This window comes from Triturus cristatus, chromosome 11, assembly GCF_964204655.1.
Source record: "Triturus cristatus chromosome 11, aTriCri1.1, whole genome shotgun sequence".
NCBI lineage: Eukaryota > Metazoa > Chordata > Amphibia > Caudata > Salamandridae > Triturus > Triturus cristatus.
The window spans coordinates 1,142,019,831-1,142,035,972 of record NC_140594.1 but is presented as its reverse complement, the minus strand read 5'-3'; the positions used below and the strand labels follow the sequence as shown (position 1 = coordinate 1,142,035,972).

General features: G+C 45.5%; 6 non-coding genes across 6 annotated transcripts; all 6 read left to right on the top strand.

Annotated features, from left to right (window-relative positions):
- The first annotated feature begins 4,519 nt into the window (after window positions 1-4,519).
- On the top strand, window positions 4,520-4,591 carry TRNAG-UCC (transfer RNA glycine (anticodon UCC)). Its single transcript has one exon. It is a non-coding gene; the product is annotated as a tRNA-Gly (tRNA).
- Window positions 4,592-7,699: 3,108 nt separating this feature from the next.
- On the top strand, window positions 7,700-7,771 carry TRNAG-UCC (transfer RNA glycine (anticodon UCC)). The gene has a single exon. It is a non-coding gene; the product is annotated as a tRNA-Gly (tRNA).
- A 1,505-nt stretch (window positions 7,772-9,276) lies between these two features.
- Window positions 9,277-9,348, top strand: TRNAG-UCC (transfer RNA glycine (anticodon UCC)). Its single transcript has one exon. It is a non-coding gene; the product is annotated as a tRNA-Gly (tRNA).
- A 1,510-nt stretch (window positions 9,349-10,858) lies between these two features.
- On the top strand, window positions 10,859-10,930 carry TRNAG-UCC (transfer RNA glycine (anticodon UCC)). Its single transcript has one exon. It is a non-coding gene; the product is annotated as a tRNA-Gly (tRNA).
- Window positions 10,931-14,027: 3,097 nt separating this feature from the next.
- TRNAG-UCC (transfer RNA glycine (anticodon UCC)) lies at window positions 14,028-14,099 on the top strand. Its single transcript has one exon. It is a non-coding gene; the product is annotated as a tRNA-Gly (tRNA).
- A 1,505-nt stretch (window positions 14,100-15,604) lies between these two features.
- On the top strand, window positions 15,605-15,676 carry TRNAG-UCC (transfer RNA glycine (anticodon UCC)). The gene has a single exon. It is a non-coding gene; the product is annotated as a tRNA-Gly (tRNA).
- Window positions 15,677-16,142: the final 466 nt, after the last annotated feature.

Below are 16,142 nucleotides of genomic sequence, written 5' to 3'. Positions count from 1 at the left end.
AGAAGAGGCGGAACAGGCCTTTGTCTATCTCAAGACCAGTTTTACATCGGCCCCAATTCTCCTTCATGCAGATCCTTCTGAACCTTTCTTTGTAGAAGCGGATGCCTCAGACCAAGCCATAGGTGGAATCCTGTCTCAGAGACACCGATCTACGGGACAACTACATCCAGTAGCTTTCAGGTCTAGAAAGTTGAATGCAGCAGAGCAGAATTACACTATTGCGGAGAAAGAGCTGCTGGCTGTAAAGGATGCGTTTGTGGAATGGAGGCATTATTTATTAGGAGCCCAGCATAAGGTCACAGTTTTCACCGATCATAAAAACCTTCAGTTTTTGAAATCAGCCAGAACCTTGACTCCTCGTCAACTACGCTGGTCCCTTTACTTTGCCGACTTTGATTTTGTGATTACTTATCGCCCAGGCAGTAAGAATGGCAAGGCGGACGCTCTGTCTCGAATTCAAACAGAGGCCTCAGAACATCCAGTGGAATCACGCCCAATTATTCCTGAATCCAAGATTGTATGCACACTTAGTTTCACGAACTATAAGGAAGAAATTGGAAGACAAATGACTACAGAGGAAATGTCCGAATGGGCAGATCAAGAAACAGACCGAGAGATTGTCAACTCCTTGCCTTACCATCGAGGTGCGTTATATTTGCCAACCAAAGCAATCCAAGAACAAGCCTTGAAAGACTGTCATGATCAACCATTAGCAGGGCATAAAGGCATGGCCAAGACACTTGACTTAGTCCAGCGATACTTCTGGTGGCCGAATATGAAGGCTCATGTGAAACGCTATGTGGAATCCTGTCACATCTGTGCTCGAGGGAAAACCAGTAGGCAAGCGCCCCAAGGATTTTTACAACCCCTACCTACTCCCACAGAACCCTGGCACACAGTCACATTGGATTTAATCGTAGACCTTCCAGTGAGTAGGGGGTATGATACAGTTTTAGTAGTAGTGGACACCTTTACTAAAATGAGTCATTTCATTCCTATAAAAGGGGTTCCCACAGCTAGAGAAATAGCCAAACTTTTCAGTGAACACATAGTTAAGATTCATGGGGTGCCTAAGATCTTGATTTCTGACAGGGGTCCTCAGTTTGTCTCTCGATTCTGGAAGGCTTTCATGCTGGGATTAGGGACAGAAGTCAGGCATTCTACCAGTTATCATCCCGAGACTGATGGTCAAACGGAACGAGTCAATCAAGAATTGGAACAATACCTACGCCTGTTCCTTTTGGCTCGGGATGGTGAGTGGTCAGACCTGCTGTGGATGGCAGAATTCGCGCACAACAATGCGAAGAATGTCTCCACTGGATTTACTCCATTTTACCTCAATTTTGGAAGACATCCAAATCCCTTCAGTTGTAGAGAAGAGTTTGGGGTTCCGGCAGCAGATCAGTATTTGAAAGAACTATCCCGAGCTCACAAATCTGCAGAGTCTAATATTCTAAAGGCTAAGGAGAGTTATAAGCGACAAGCAGATAAACACAGAAAGAAGGCCCCTCAGTATCAGGTAGGAGATTCAGTGTGGTTATCCTCTCGACACCTGCGATTGAAGGGGAATAGAAAATTTCAACCACGGTATATTGGTCCCTTCTCTATAGAACAGGTGTTAGGGCCAGTGACAGTTAAGCTAAAGTTGCCTTCACAATTAAAGATTCACCGTGTATTTCATGTTTCCCTCCTTAAGCCAGCAGTCCCCTATCTTCGCAAGGGTACCCCTCCCCCTGCAGTGAGAATCAAAGGACACACTGAGTATGAAGTCAAAGAAATCTTAGACTCAAGAAGGATTCGAGGGAAACTATATTACTTGGTGGACTGGAAGGGGTATGGACCTGAAGAGAGATCTTGGGAACCGGCCTTAAATGTGCATGCTTCCCACTTAATTCAACGCTTTCATTTGCAAAATCCTCTCAAACCTAGACCGATGAATCGGTCATTGAGAGGGGGTACTGTCAGGAACCTGGTGAGTGCCCTTACCATAGGGCAGTGTTATCCCAAGAAACGTAGAGTGGTAATTAAACCGGCTACTGTAAATTATTGGGTTAATGTTAACCCGGTGAAAAAGACCCTTTCAAGATGGCCGCCGCGTTGCCCGCGAAGTATCAGAGGCCCCAGAAGAGACGTTCTAGTCTTGAAGGCGCTTCGGAATGAAGCGGCTCGCGAGCGCGCTCAACGGCGCACTTCAATTTGAATCTGAGGTAGAGAAGTTCGAATTCGAAGCGCGCTTCCTTTCAAGTAATTCAGTGGAAGCGACGCTTATTCAAAGACATTATTTCTCAGAAGGAATTCTTTCCCATTCAAGGGTTAGTATTCTAGTGTCCAATCCTTAGTTGGGATATTAATAATTCGTCTCTTCAGAGGCCAGTTGTTCCAGCCTTCCAGGAGTTCCAAGAGTACAGCGTTGGTGAGCCCAAGAATCTTCATAGTCAAGTAAGCCAAGAATTTGCTCTGCTACAGCGCTAAGGAGACTGCAACTTTGGAGTAGCGCGTTAACCATTGTACCCTACCTTCCTAGCGTTCTTCCCTTCTCCTTTCCTTCCTCTCTATCCTTCCTTGATCCTTCTTGCACGTACTTCCCTGAAGCCATTTACCTTCACTAATTCAACGAGAACTGTTCCAGATTTCAGAGAAGAGAGACTTATGTGAAACTTCAATTTATTAGACAAATATTCCGAACTTTTATGAGAAAACCTAAGTGATAGGTCGAGCTACCAGTAAGGTAGGAGAAGTCCCTTTCTCAGTTATTAGAGGAAAGGTTGAAAGTAGAGTTGTGATCCTAATATAGTGTCTTCCATGTGTGCTAGGAAGCTCCAGTTCCAGAACAGTAGGAACTAAGAGACCTCATTACAGAAGAGGAGCCTACACTCTAGCAATACCTGGTAGGACAGTTAAGAAATGTTAGATATGTAATGAGCTGAACTGTTGAGTGTACTTGAATGCTTATTTCCCCTTATGTGCATTAGAATCTCTGAAGACAGGAAAACAGAAGACCAGGGATTTCAGGACCAGCTCGAGTGTCTTTCTCTTCTCTGTCCAACTCCCCTTTCCCCCTGCTTAGAGCAGCTGCTAAACGCAGTGTGTTCTGAGAGGAAGGAATTGGGAATAAGCATCTTCTGCCTCTGTGGAGAATCAACGGCCTTGACACCAATATATGCTATTTTCCATAAAGCACTCACCACTCACATGTGCTGATAATAAATATTTTGCTGGGGGCAGGCAATGAATGGGCTGAGCCCCGACCAGACATTATAAAGCCAGCAACCCTATTTTAAAAAGCATTTCTAGGCGATATCTAGCCTCTGAAAATAATAGGCAAGATCCACCGATAAATCTGGCAAAAGTCCCCAAGATTTTGTGCATACTTGTGCTCTCACCTGAATGCAGCGCCACCTTGTAACCATCGGATGTAACTGCGGCTCAGAAAAATGTTTTATCAGAGGGCAAGTTGAGAGGACTCCAAGTGGCAGATTTCCACGGAAAGAGCCTCTCGCTGCAGCAGGAAGGTTGGATACTTCAAATTGGCATAGTTTCCTGTCCAGCGTCCTCTCACGTCCCGAACGCTCCCAAATGCTCAAAAGCCTCACACCGGGCAAGCCCTCACCGGGTAGATCTCTGGCTCCCAGGTAAAGCCAAATCCTGAGTATGCTAGTGCTAGGATCACAGAGAAAGGACAGGGACAGAGAGCTGCTGTCTTGGTAAAGGCCTGAAACGGTTAATTCCTAAGAGGATCTGTACTTTCAGTTATGACTGACTGTGAGTGGGGAAGATGAAGATTTTCTGTACCCAGCATACCTTGCGATGTTCTTAGGCAAATGAGGAGAGAGCCCCACCAATCCCTTGCCACTCCGCTGAAAGCTCCTCCTCTGCATAAAGAGAGCACTTTCACAAGGGAGCAGAGTGGCGCAGCGGAAGCGTGCTGGGCCCATAACCCAGAGGTCGATGGATCGAAACCATCCTCTGCTAATATTGCTTGATTTTTCTTCCTAGGACTAATCTGTCATTTCCACCCTGCCAGCAAGGAAAAGCGCAGGCTTGTGCTAGCTATGTGAGAAAAGACTTCTCAACTATCTGTCTCTGCTGTAAATCAAGAGAGTGATCGTCAAAGGATCAACCCTATACTTTGAAAGTAAAGATACCCAATTAGAAGCATAAATGACAGGTGGGACCTTCACACGTTTTTCGGGGCATGCTTTGAATTTCATTCTTCCCTTTTTGTTCTGCTTTTATCAATCTCCTATGCATTTCATGGAATTTACTCCCTTTCTCTTCGCTGCTTTGCTTCCGATGCTGCCCATATGCTCATTTCCACTATTTGTACTGCTGCTTTCCATTTCTTCTCTTCTGCACAGCTTTGTCCTTGGTTTCAATCCCCAGTTCTTTACCCTCTGCAAGACAATTTCTACTGCTTTTCATGTTGGTATCCACACCAAATGCACCATTGGAACCGGTGCAAGATTGCCACTGCACTCGGCGTTGTAACATCTGGAAGCTAGAGGACACACATCAGAAGGCGTTGGTGGTATAGTGGTGAGCATAGCTGCCTTCCAAGCAGTTGACCCGGGTTCGATTCCCGGCCAACGCAGTGCAAATATTTATATATTCTCCAAGCAGGATATATTTTAATGCAACATGTCACAAAACTGAAATATCAGAATAATCAGCCGTTATATAAAAAAATAAACAAACACGTAGGTAGACATCTCGATCGCCTCATCTGCTACATTCATTGTCCCAATATATGCTATTTTCCATAAAGCACTCACCACTCACATGTGCTGATAATAAATATTTTGCTGGGGGCAGGCAATGAAAGGGCTGAGCCCCGACCAGACATTATAACCCCAGCAACCCTATTTTAAAAAGCATTTCTAGGCGATATCTAGCCTCTGAAAATAATAGGCAAGATCCACCGATAAATCTGGCAAAAGTCCCCAAGATTTTGTGCATACTTGTGCTCTCACCTGAATGCAGCGCCACCTTGTAACTATCGGATGTAACTGCGGCTCAGAAAAATGTTTTATCAGAGGGCAAGTTGAGAGGACTCCAAGTGGCAGATTTCCACGGAAAGAGCCTCTCACTGCAGCAGGAAGGTTGGATACTTTAAATTGGCATAGTTTCCTGTCCAGCGTCCTCTCACGTCCCGAACGCTCCCAAACGCTCAAACGCCTCACACTGGGCAAGCCCTCACCGGGTAGATCTCTGGCTCCCAGGTAAAGCCAAATCCTGAGTATGCTAGTGCTAGGATCACAGAGAAAGGACAGGGACAGAGAGCTGCTGTCTTGGTAAAGGCCTGAAACGGCTAATTCCTAAGAGGGTCTGCACTTTCAGTTATGACTGACTGTGAGTGGGGAAGATGAAGATTTTCTGTACCCAGCATACCTTGCGATGTGCTTAGGCAAATGAGGAGAGAGCCCCACCAATCCCTTGCCACTCCGCTGAAAGCTCCTCCTCTGCATAAAGAGAGCACTTTCACAATGGAGCAGAGTGGTGCAGCGGAAGCGTGCTGGGCCCATAACCCAGAGGTCGATGGATCGAAACCATCCTCTGCTAATATTGCTTGATTTTTCTTCCTAGGACTAATCTGTCATTTCCACCCTGCCAGCAAGGAAAAGTGCAGGCTTGTGCTAGCTATGTGAGAAAAGACTTCTCAACTATCTGTCTCTGCTGTAAATCAAGAGAGTGATCGTCAAAGGATTAACCCTATACTTTGAAAGTAAAGATACCCAATTAGAAGCATAAATGACAGGTGGGACCTTCACACGTTTTTCGGGGCATGCTTTGAATTTCATTCTTCCCTTTTTGTTCTGCTTTTATCAATCTCCTATGCATTTCATGGAATTTACTCCCTTTCTCTTCGCTGCTTTGCTTCCGATGCTGCCCATATGCTCATTTCCACTATTTGTACTGCTGCTTTCCATTTCTTCTCTTCTGCACAGCTTTGTCCTTGGTTTCAATCCCCAGTTCTTTACCCTCTGCAAGACAATTTCTACTGCTTTTCATGTTGGTATCCACACCAAATGCACTATTGGAACCGGTGCAAGATTGCCACTGCACTCGGCGTTGTAACATCTGGAACCTAGAGGACACACATCAGAGGGCGTTGGTGGTATAGTGGTGAGCATAGCTGCCTTCCAAGCAGATGACCCGGGTTCGATTCCCGGCCAACGCAGTGCAAATATTTATATATTCTCCAAGCAGGATATATTTTAATGCAACATGTCACAAAACTGAAATATCAGAAACAGAATAATCAGCCGTTATATAAAAAAATAAACAAACACGTAGGTAGACATCTCGATCGCCTCATCTGCTACATTCATTGTCCCAATATATGCTATTTTCCATAAAGCACTCACCACTCACATGTGCTGATAATAAATATTTTGCTGGGAGCAGGCAATGAAAGGGCTGAGCCCCGACCAGACATTATAACCCCAGCAACCCTATTTTAAAAAGCATTTCTAGGCGATATCTAGCCTCTGAAAATAATAGGCAAGATCCACCGATAAATCTGGCAAAAGTCCCCAAGATTTTGTGCATACTTGTGCTCTCACCTGAATGCAGCGCCACCTTGTAACCATCGGATGTAACTGCGGCTCAGAAAAATGTTTTATCAGAGGGCAAGTTGAGAGGACTCCAAGTGGCAGATTTCCACGGAAAGAGCCTCTCGCTGCAGCAGGAAGGTTGGATACTTCAAATTGGCATAGTTTCCTGTCCAGCGTCCTCTCACGTCCCGAACGCTCCCAAACGCTCAAAAGCCTCACACCGGGCAAGCCCTCACCGGGTAGATCTCTGGCTCCCAGGTAAAGCCAAATCCTGAGTATGCTAGTGCTAGGATCACAGAGAAAGGACAGGGACAGAGAGCTGCTGTCTTGGTAAAGGCCTGAAACGGTTAATTCCTAAGAGGATCTGCACTTTCAGTTATGACTGACTGTGAGTGGGGAAGATGAAGATTTTCTGTACCCAGCATACCTTGCGATGTGCTTAGGCAAATGAGGAGAGAGCCCCACCAATCCCTTGCCACTCCGCTGAAAGCTCCTCCTCTGCATAAAGAGAGCACTTTCACAAGGGAGCAGAGTGGCGCAGCGGAAGCGTGCTGGGCCCATAACCCAGAGGTCGATGGATCGAAACCATCCTCTGCTAATATTGCTTGATTTTTCTTCCTAGGACTAATCTGTCATTTCCACCCTGCCAGCAAGGAAAAGCGCAGGCTTGTGCTAGCTATGTGAGAAAAGACTTCTCAACTATCTGTCTCTGCTGTAAATCAAGAGAGTGATCGTCAAAGGATCAACCCTATACTTTGAAAGTAAAGATACCCAATTAGAAGCATAAATGACAGGTGGGACCTTCACACGTTTTTCGGGGCATGCTTTGAATTTCATTCTTCCCTTTTTGTTCTGCTTTTATCAATCTCCTATGCATTTCATGGAATTTACTCCCTTTCTCTTCGCTGCTTTGCTTCCGATGCTGCCCATATGCTCATTTCCACTATTTGTACTGCTGCTTTCCATTTCTTCTCTTCTGCACAGCTTTGTCCTTGGTTTCAATCCCCAGTTCTTTACCCTCTGCAAGACAATTTCTACTGCTTTTCATGTTGGTATCCACACCAAATGCAGCATTGGAACCGGTGCAAGATTGCCACTGCACTCGGCGTTGTAACATCTGGAAGCTAGAGGACACACATCAGAAGGCGTTGGTGGTATAGTGGTGAGCATAGCTGCCTTCCAAGCAGTTGACCCGGGTTCGATTCCCGGCCAACGCAGTGCAAATATTTATATATTCTCCAAGCAGGATATATTTTAATGCAACATGTCACAAAACTGAAATATCAGAATAATCAGCCGTTATATAAAAAAATAAACAAACACGTAGGTAGACATCTCGATCGCCTCATCTGCTACATTCATTGTCCCAATATATGCTATTTTCCATAAAGCACTCACCACTCACATGTGCTGATAATAAATATTTTGCTGGGGGCAGGCAATGAAAGGGCTGAGCCCCGACCAGACATTATAACCCCAGCAACCCTATTTTAAAAAGCATTTCTAGGCGATATCTAGCCTCTGAAAATAATAGGCAAGATCCACCGATAAATCTGGCAAAAGTCCCCAAGATTTTGTGCATACTTGTGCTCTCACCTGAATGCAGCGCCACCTTGTAACCATCGGATGTAACTGCGGCTCAGAAAAATGTTTTATCAGAGGGCAAGTTGAGAGGACTCCAAGTGGCAGATTTCCACGGAAAGAGCCTCTCGCTGCAGCAGGAAGGTTGGATACTTCAAATTGGCATAGTTTCCTGTCCAGCGTCCTCTCACGTCCCGAACACTCAAAAGCCTCACACCGGGCAAGCCCTCACCGGGTAGATCTCTGGCTCCCAGGTAAAGCCAAATCCTGAGTATGCTAGTGCTAGGATCACAGAGAAAGGACAGGGACAGAGAGCTGCTGTCTTGGTAAAGGCCTGAAACGGCTAATTCCTAAGAGGGTCTGCACTTTCAGTTATGACTGACTGTGAGTGGGGAAGATGAAGATTTTCTGTACCCAGCATACCTTGCGATGTGCTTAGGCAAATGAGGAGAGAGCCCCACCAATCCCTTGCCACTCCGCTGAAAGCTCCTCCTCTGCATAAAGAGAGCACTTTCACAAGGGAGCAGAGTGGCGCAGCGGAAGCGTGCTGGGCCCATAACCCAGAGGTCGATGGATCGAAACCATCCTCTGCTAATATTGCTTGATTTTTCTTCCTAGGACTAATCTGTCATTTCCACCCTGCCAGCAAGGAAAAGCGCAGGCTTGTGCTAGCTATGTGAGAAAAGACTTCTCAACTATCTGTCTCTGCTGTAAATCAAGAGAGTGATCGTCAAAGGATCAACCCTATACTTTGAAAGTAAAGATACCCAATTAGAAGCATAAATGACAGGTGGGACCTTCACACGTTTTTCGGGGCATGCTTTGAATTTCATTCTTCCCTTTTTGTTCTGCTTTTATCAATCTCCTATGCATTTCATGGAATTTACTCCCTTTCTCTTCGCTGCTTTGCTTCCGATGCTGCCCATATGCTCATTTCCACTATTTGTACTGCTGCTTTCCATTTCTTCTCTTCTGCACAGCTTTGTCCTTGGTTTCAATCCCCAGTTCTTTACCCTCTGCAAGACAATTTCTACTGCTTTTCATGTTGGTATCCACACCAAATGCACCATTGCAACCGGTGCAAGATTGCCACTGCACTCGGCGTTGTAACATCTGGAACCTAGAGGACACACATCAGAGGGCGTTGGTGGTATAGTGGTGAGCATAGCTGCTTTCCAAGCAGTTGACCCGGGTTCGATTCCCGGCCAACGCAGTGCAAATATTTATATATTCTCCAAGCAGGATATATTTTAATGCAACATGTCACAAAACTGAAATATCAGAAACAGAATAATCAGCCGTTATATAAAAAAATAAACAAACACGTAGGTAGACATCTCGATCGCCTCATCTGCTACATTCATTGTCCCAATATATGCTATTTTCCATAAAGCACTCACCACTCACATGTGCTGATAATAAATATTTTGCTGGGGGCAGGCAATGAAAGGGCTGAGCCCCGACCAGACATTATAACCCCAGCAACCCTATTTTAAAAAGCATTTCTAGGCGATATCTAGCCTCTGAAAATAATAGGCAAGATCCACCGATAAATCTGGCAAAAGTCCCCAAGATTTTGTGCATACTTGTGCTCTCACCTGAATGCAGCGCCACCTTGTAACCATCGGATGTAACTGCGGCTCAGAAAAATGTTTTATCAGAGGGCAAGTTGAGAGGACTCCAAGTGGCAGATTTCCACGGAAAGAGCCTCTCGCTGCAGCAGGAAGGTTGGATACTTCAAATTGGCATAGTTTCCTGTCCAGCGTCCTCTCACGTCCCGAACACTCCCAAACGCTCAAAAGCCTCGCCCTCACCGGGTAGATCTCTGGCTCCCAGGTAAAGCCAAATCCTGAGTATGCTAGTGCTAGGATCACAGAGAAAGGACAGGGACAGAGAGCTGCTGTCTTGGTAAAGGCCTGAAACGGTTAATTCCTAAGAGGATCTGCACTTTCAGTTATGACTGACTGTGAGTGGGGAAGATGAAGATTTTCTGTACCCAGCATACCTTGCGATGTGCTTAGGCAAATGAGGAGAGAGCCTCACCAATCCCTTGCCACTCCGCTGAAAGCTCCTCCTCTGCATAAAGAGAGCACTTTCACAAGGGAGCAGAGTGGCGCAGCGGAAGCGTGCTGGGCCCATAACCCAGAGGTCGATGGATCGAAACCATCCTCTGCTAATGTTGCTTGATTTTTCTTCCTAGGACTAATCTGTCATTTCCACCCTGCCAGCAAGGAAAAGCGCAGGCTTGTGCTAGCTATGTGAGAAAAGACTTCTCAACTATCTGTCTCTGCTGTAAATCAAGAGAGTGATCGTCAAAGGATCAACCCTATACTTTGAAAGTAAAGATACCCAATTAGAAGCATAAATGACAGGTGGGACCTTCACACGTTTTTCGGGGCATGCTTTGAATTTCATTCTTCCCTTTTTGTTCTGCTTTTATCAATCTCCTATGCATTTCATGGAATTTACTCCCTTTCTCTTCGCTGCTTTGCTTCCGATGCTGCCCATATGCTCATTTCCACTATTTGTACTGCTGCTTTCCATTTCTTCTCTTCTGCACAGCTTTGTCCTTGGTTTCAATCCCCAGTTCTTTACCCTCTGCAAGACAATTTCTACTGCTTTTCATGTTGGTATCCACACCAAATGCAGCATTGGAACCGGTGCAAGATTGCCACTGCACTCGGCGTTGTAACATCTGGAAGCTAGAGGACACACATCAGAAGGCGTTGGTGGTATAGTGGTGAGCATAGCTGCCTTCCAAGCAGTTGACCCGGGTTCGATTCCCGGCCAACGCAGTGCAAATATTTATATATTCTCCAAGCAGGATATATTTTAATGCAACATGTCACAAAACTGAAATATCAGAATAATCAGCCGTTATATAAAAAAATAAACAAACACGTAGGTAGACATCTCGATCGCCTCATCTGCTACATTCATTGTCCCAATATATGCTATTTTCCATAAAGCACTCACCACTCACATGTGCTGATAATAAATATTTTGCTGGGGGCAGGCAATGAAAGGGCTGAGCCCCGACCAGACATTATAACCCCAGCAACCCTATTTTAAAAAGCATTTCTAGGCGATATCTAGCCTCTGAAAATAATAGGCAAGATCCACCGATAAATCTGGCAAAAGTCCCCAAGATTTTGTGCATACTTGTGCTCTCACCTGAATGCAGCGCCACCTTGTAACTATCGGATGTAACTGCGGCTCAGAAAAATGTTTTATCAGAGGGCAAGTTGAGAGGACTCCAAGTGGCAGATTTCCACGGAAAGAGCCTCTCACTGCAGCAGGAAGGTTGGATACTTTAAATTGGCATAGTTTCCTGTCCAGCGTCCTCTCACGTCCCGAGCGCTCCCAAACGCTCAAACGCCTCACACTGGGCAAGCCCTCACCGGGTAGATCTCTGGGTCCCAGGTAAAGCCAAATCCTGAGTATGCTAGTGCTAGGATCACAGAGAAAGGACAGGGACAGAGAGCTGCTGTCTTGGTAAAGGCCTGAAACGGCTAATTCCTAAGAGGGTCTGCACTTTCAGTTATGACTGACTGTGAGTGGGGAAGATGAAGATTTTCTGTACCCAGCATACCTTGCGATGTGCTTAGGCAAATGAGGAGAGAGCCCCACCAATCCCTTGCCACTCCGCTGAAAGCTCCTCCTCTGCATAAAGAGAGCACTTTCACAAGGGAGCAGAGTGGTGCAGCGGAAGCGTGCTGGGCCCATAACCCAGAGGTCGATGGATCGAAACCATCCTCTGCTAATATTGCTTGATTTTTCTTCCTAGGACTAATCTGTCATTTCCACCCTGCCAGCAAGGAAAAGTGCAGGCTTGTGCTAGCTATGTGAGAAAAGACTTCTCAACTATCTGTCTCTGCTGTAAATCAAGAGAGTGATCGTCAAAGGATTAACCCTATACTTTGAAAGTAAAGATACCCAATTAGAAGCATAAATGACAGGTGGGACCTTCACACGTTTTTCGGGGCATGCTTTGAATTTCATTCTTCCCTTTTTGTTCTGCTTTTATCAATCTCCTATGCATTTCATGGAATTTACTCCCTTTCTCTTCGCTGCTTTGCTTCCGATGCTGCCCATATGCTCATTTCCACTATTTGTACTGCTGCTTTCCATTTCTTCTCTTCTGCACAGCTTTGTCCTTGGTTTCAATCCCCAGTTCTTTACCCTCTGCAAGACAATTTCTACTGCTTTTCATGTTGGTATCCACACCAAATGCACCATTGGAACCGGTGCAAGATTGCCACTGCACTCGGCGTTGTAACATCTGGAACCTAGAGGACACACATCAGAGGGCGTTGGTGGTATAGTGGTGAGCATAGCTGCCTTCCAAGCAGATGACCCGGGTTTGATTCCCGGCCAACGCAGTGCAAATATTTATATATTCTCCAAGCAGGATATATTTTAATGCAACATGTCACAAAACTGAAATATCAGAAACAGAATAATCAGCCGTTATATAAAAAAATAAACAAACACGTAGGTAGACATCTCGATCGCCTCATCTGCTACATTCATTGTCCCAATATATGCTATTTTCCATAAAGCACTCACCACTCACATGTGCTGATAATAAATATTTTGCTGGGGGCAGGCAATGAAAGGGCTGAGCCCCGACCAGACATTATAACCCCAGCAACCCTATTTTAAAAAGCATTTCTAGGCGATATCTAGCCTCTGAAAATAATAGGCAAGATCCACCGATAAATCTGGCAAAAGTCCCCAAGATTTTGTGCATACTTGTGCTCTCACCTGAATGCAGCGCCACCTTGTAACCATCGGATGTAACTGCGGCTCAGAAAAATGTTTTATCAGAGGGCAAGTTGAGAGGACTCCAAGTGGCAGATTTCCACGGAAAGAGCCTCTCGCTGCAGCAGGAAGGTTGGATACTTCAAATTGGCATAGTTTCCTGTCCAGCGTCCTCTCACGTCCCGAACGCTCCCAAACACTCAAAAGCCTCGCCCTCACCGGGTAGATCTCTGGCTCCCAGGTAAAGCCAAATCCTGAGTATGCTAGTGCTAGGATCACAGAGAAAGGACAGGGACAGAGAGCTGCTGTCTTGGTAAAGGCCTGAAACGGCTAATTCCTAAGAGGGTCTGCAATTTCAGTTATGACTGACTGTGAGTGGGGAAGATGAAGATTTTCTGTACCCAGCATACCTTGCGATGTGCTTAGGCAAATGAGGAGAGAGCCCCATCAATCCCTTGCCACTCCGCTGAAAGCTCCTCCTCTGCATAAAGAGAGCACTTTCACAAGGGAGCAGAGTGGCGCAGCGGAAGCGTGCTGGGCCCATAACCCAGAGGTCGATGGATCGAAACCATCCTCTGCTAATATTGCTTGATTTTTCTTCCTAGGACTAATCTGTCATTTCCACCCTGCCAGCAAGGAAAAGCGCAGGCTTGTGCTAGCTATGTGAGAAAAGACTTCTCAACTATCTGTCTCTGCTGTAAATCAAGAGAGTGATCGTCAAAGGATCAACCCTATACTTTGAAAGTAAAGATACCCAATTAGAAGCATAAATGACAGGTGGGACCTTCACACGTTTTTCGGGGCATGCTTTGAATTTCATTCTTCCCTTTTTGTTCTGCTTTTATCAATCTCCTATGCATTTCATGGAATTTACTCCCTTTCTCTTCGCTGCTTTGCTTCCGATGCTGCCCATATGCTCATTTCCACTATTTGTACTGCTGCTTTCCATTTCTTCTCTTCTGCACAGCTTTGTCCTTGGTTTCAATCCCCAGTTCTTTACCCTCTGCAAGACAATTTCTACTGCTTTTCATGTTGGTATCCACACCAAATGCAGCATTGGAACCGGTGCAAGATTGCCACTGCACTCGGCGTTGTAACATCTGGAAGCTAGAGGACACACATCAGAAGGCGTTGGTGGTATAGTGGTGAGCATAGCTGCCTTCCAAGCAGTTGACCCGGGTTCGATTCCCGGCCAACGCAGTGCAAATATTTATATATTCTCCAAGCAGGATATATTTTAATGCAACATGTCACAAAACTGAAATATCAGAATAATCAGCCGTTATATAAAAAAATAAACAAACACGTAGGTAGACATCTCGATCGCCTCATCTGCTACATTCATTGTCCCAATATATGCTATTTTCCATAAAGCACTCACCACTCACATGTGCTGATAATAAATATTTTGCTGGGGGCAGGCAATGAAAGGGCTGAGCCCCGACCAGACATTATAACCCCAGCAACCCTATTTTAAAAAGCATTTCTAGGCGATATCTAGCCTCTGAAAATAATAGGCAAGATCCACCGATAAATCTGGCAAAAGTCCCCAAGATTTTGTGCATACTTGTGCTCTCACCTGAATGCAGCGCCACCTTGTAACCATCGGATGTAACTGCAGCTCAGAAAAATGTTTTATCAGAGGGCAAGTTGAGAGGACTCCAAGTGGCAGATTTCCACGGAAAGAGCCTCTCGCTGCAGCAGGAAGGTTGGATACTTCAAATTGGCATAGTTTCCTGTCCAGCGTCCTCTCACGTCCCGAACGCTCAAAAGCCTCACACCGGGCAAGCCCTCACCGGGTAGATCTCTGGCTCCCAGGTAAAGCCAAATCCTGAGTATGCTAGTGCTAGGATCACAGAGAAAGGACAGGGACAGAGAGCTGCTGTCTTGGTAAAGGCCTGAAACGGCTAATTCCTAAGAGGGTCTGCACTTTCAGTTATGACTGACTGTGAGTGGGGAAGATGAAGATTTTCTGTACCCAGCATACCTTGCGATGTGCTTAGGCAAATGAGGAGAGAGCCCCACCAATCCCTTGCCACTCCGCTGAAAGCTCCTCCTCTGCATAAAGAGAGCACTTTCACAAGGGAGCAGAGTGGCGCAGCGGAAGCGTGCTGGGCCCATAACCCAGAGGTCGATGGATCGAAACCATCCTCTGCTAATATTGCTTGATTTTTCTTCCTAGGACTAATCTGTCATTTCCACCCTGCCAGCAAGGAAAAGCGCAGGCTTGTGCTAGCTATGTGAGAAAAGACTTCTCAACTATCTGTCTCTGCTGTAAATCAAGAGAGTGATCGTCAAAGGATCAACCCTATACTTTGAAAGTAAAGATACCCAATTAGAAGCATAAATGACAGGTGGGACCTTCACACGTTTTTCGGGGCATGCTTTGAATTTCATTCTTCCCTTTTTGTTCTGCTTTTATCAATCTCCTATGCATTTCATGGAATTTACTCCCTTTCTCTTCGCTGCTTTGCTTCCGATGCTGCCCATATGCTCATTTCCACTATTTGTACTGCTGCTTTCCATTTCTTCTCTTCTGCACAGCTTTGTCCTTGGTTTCAATCCCCAGTTCTTTACCCTCTGCAAGACAATTTCTACTGCTTTTCATGTTGGTATCCACACCAAATGCACCATTGGAACCGGTGCAAGATTGCCACTGCACTCGGCGTTGTAACATCTGGAACCTAGAGGACACACATCAGAGGGCGTTGGTGGTATAGTGGTGAGCATAGCTGCCTTCCAAGCAGTTGACCCGGGTTCGATTCCCGGCCAACGCAGTGCAAATATTTATATATTCTCCAAGCAGGATATATTTTAATGCAACATGTCACAAAACTGAAATATCAGAAACAGAATAATCAGCCGTTATATAAAAAAATAAACAAACACGTAGGTAGACATCTCGATCGCCTCATCTGCTACATTCATTGTCCCAATATATGCTATTTTCCATAAAGCACTCACCACTCACATGTGCTGATAATAAATATTTTGCTGGGGGCAGGCAATGAAAGGGCTGAGCCCCGACCAGACATTATAACCCCAGCAACCCTATTTTAAAAAGCATTTCTAGGCGATATCTAGCCTCTGAAAATAATAGGCAAGATCCACCGATAAATCTGGCAAAAGTCCCCAAGATTTTGTGCATACTTGTGCTCTCACCTGAATGCAGCGCCACCTTGTAACCATCGGATGTAACTGCGGCTCAGAAAAATGTTTTATCAGAGGGCAAGTTGAGAGGAC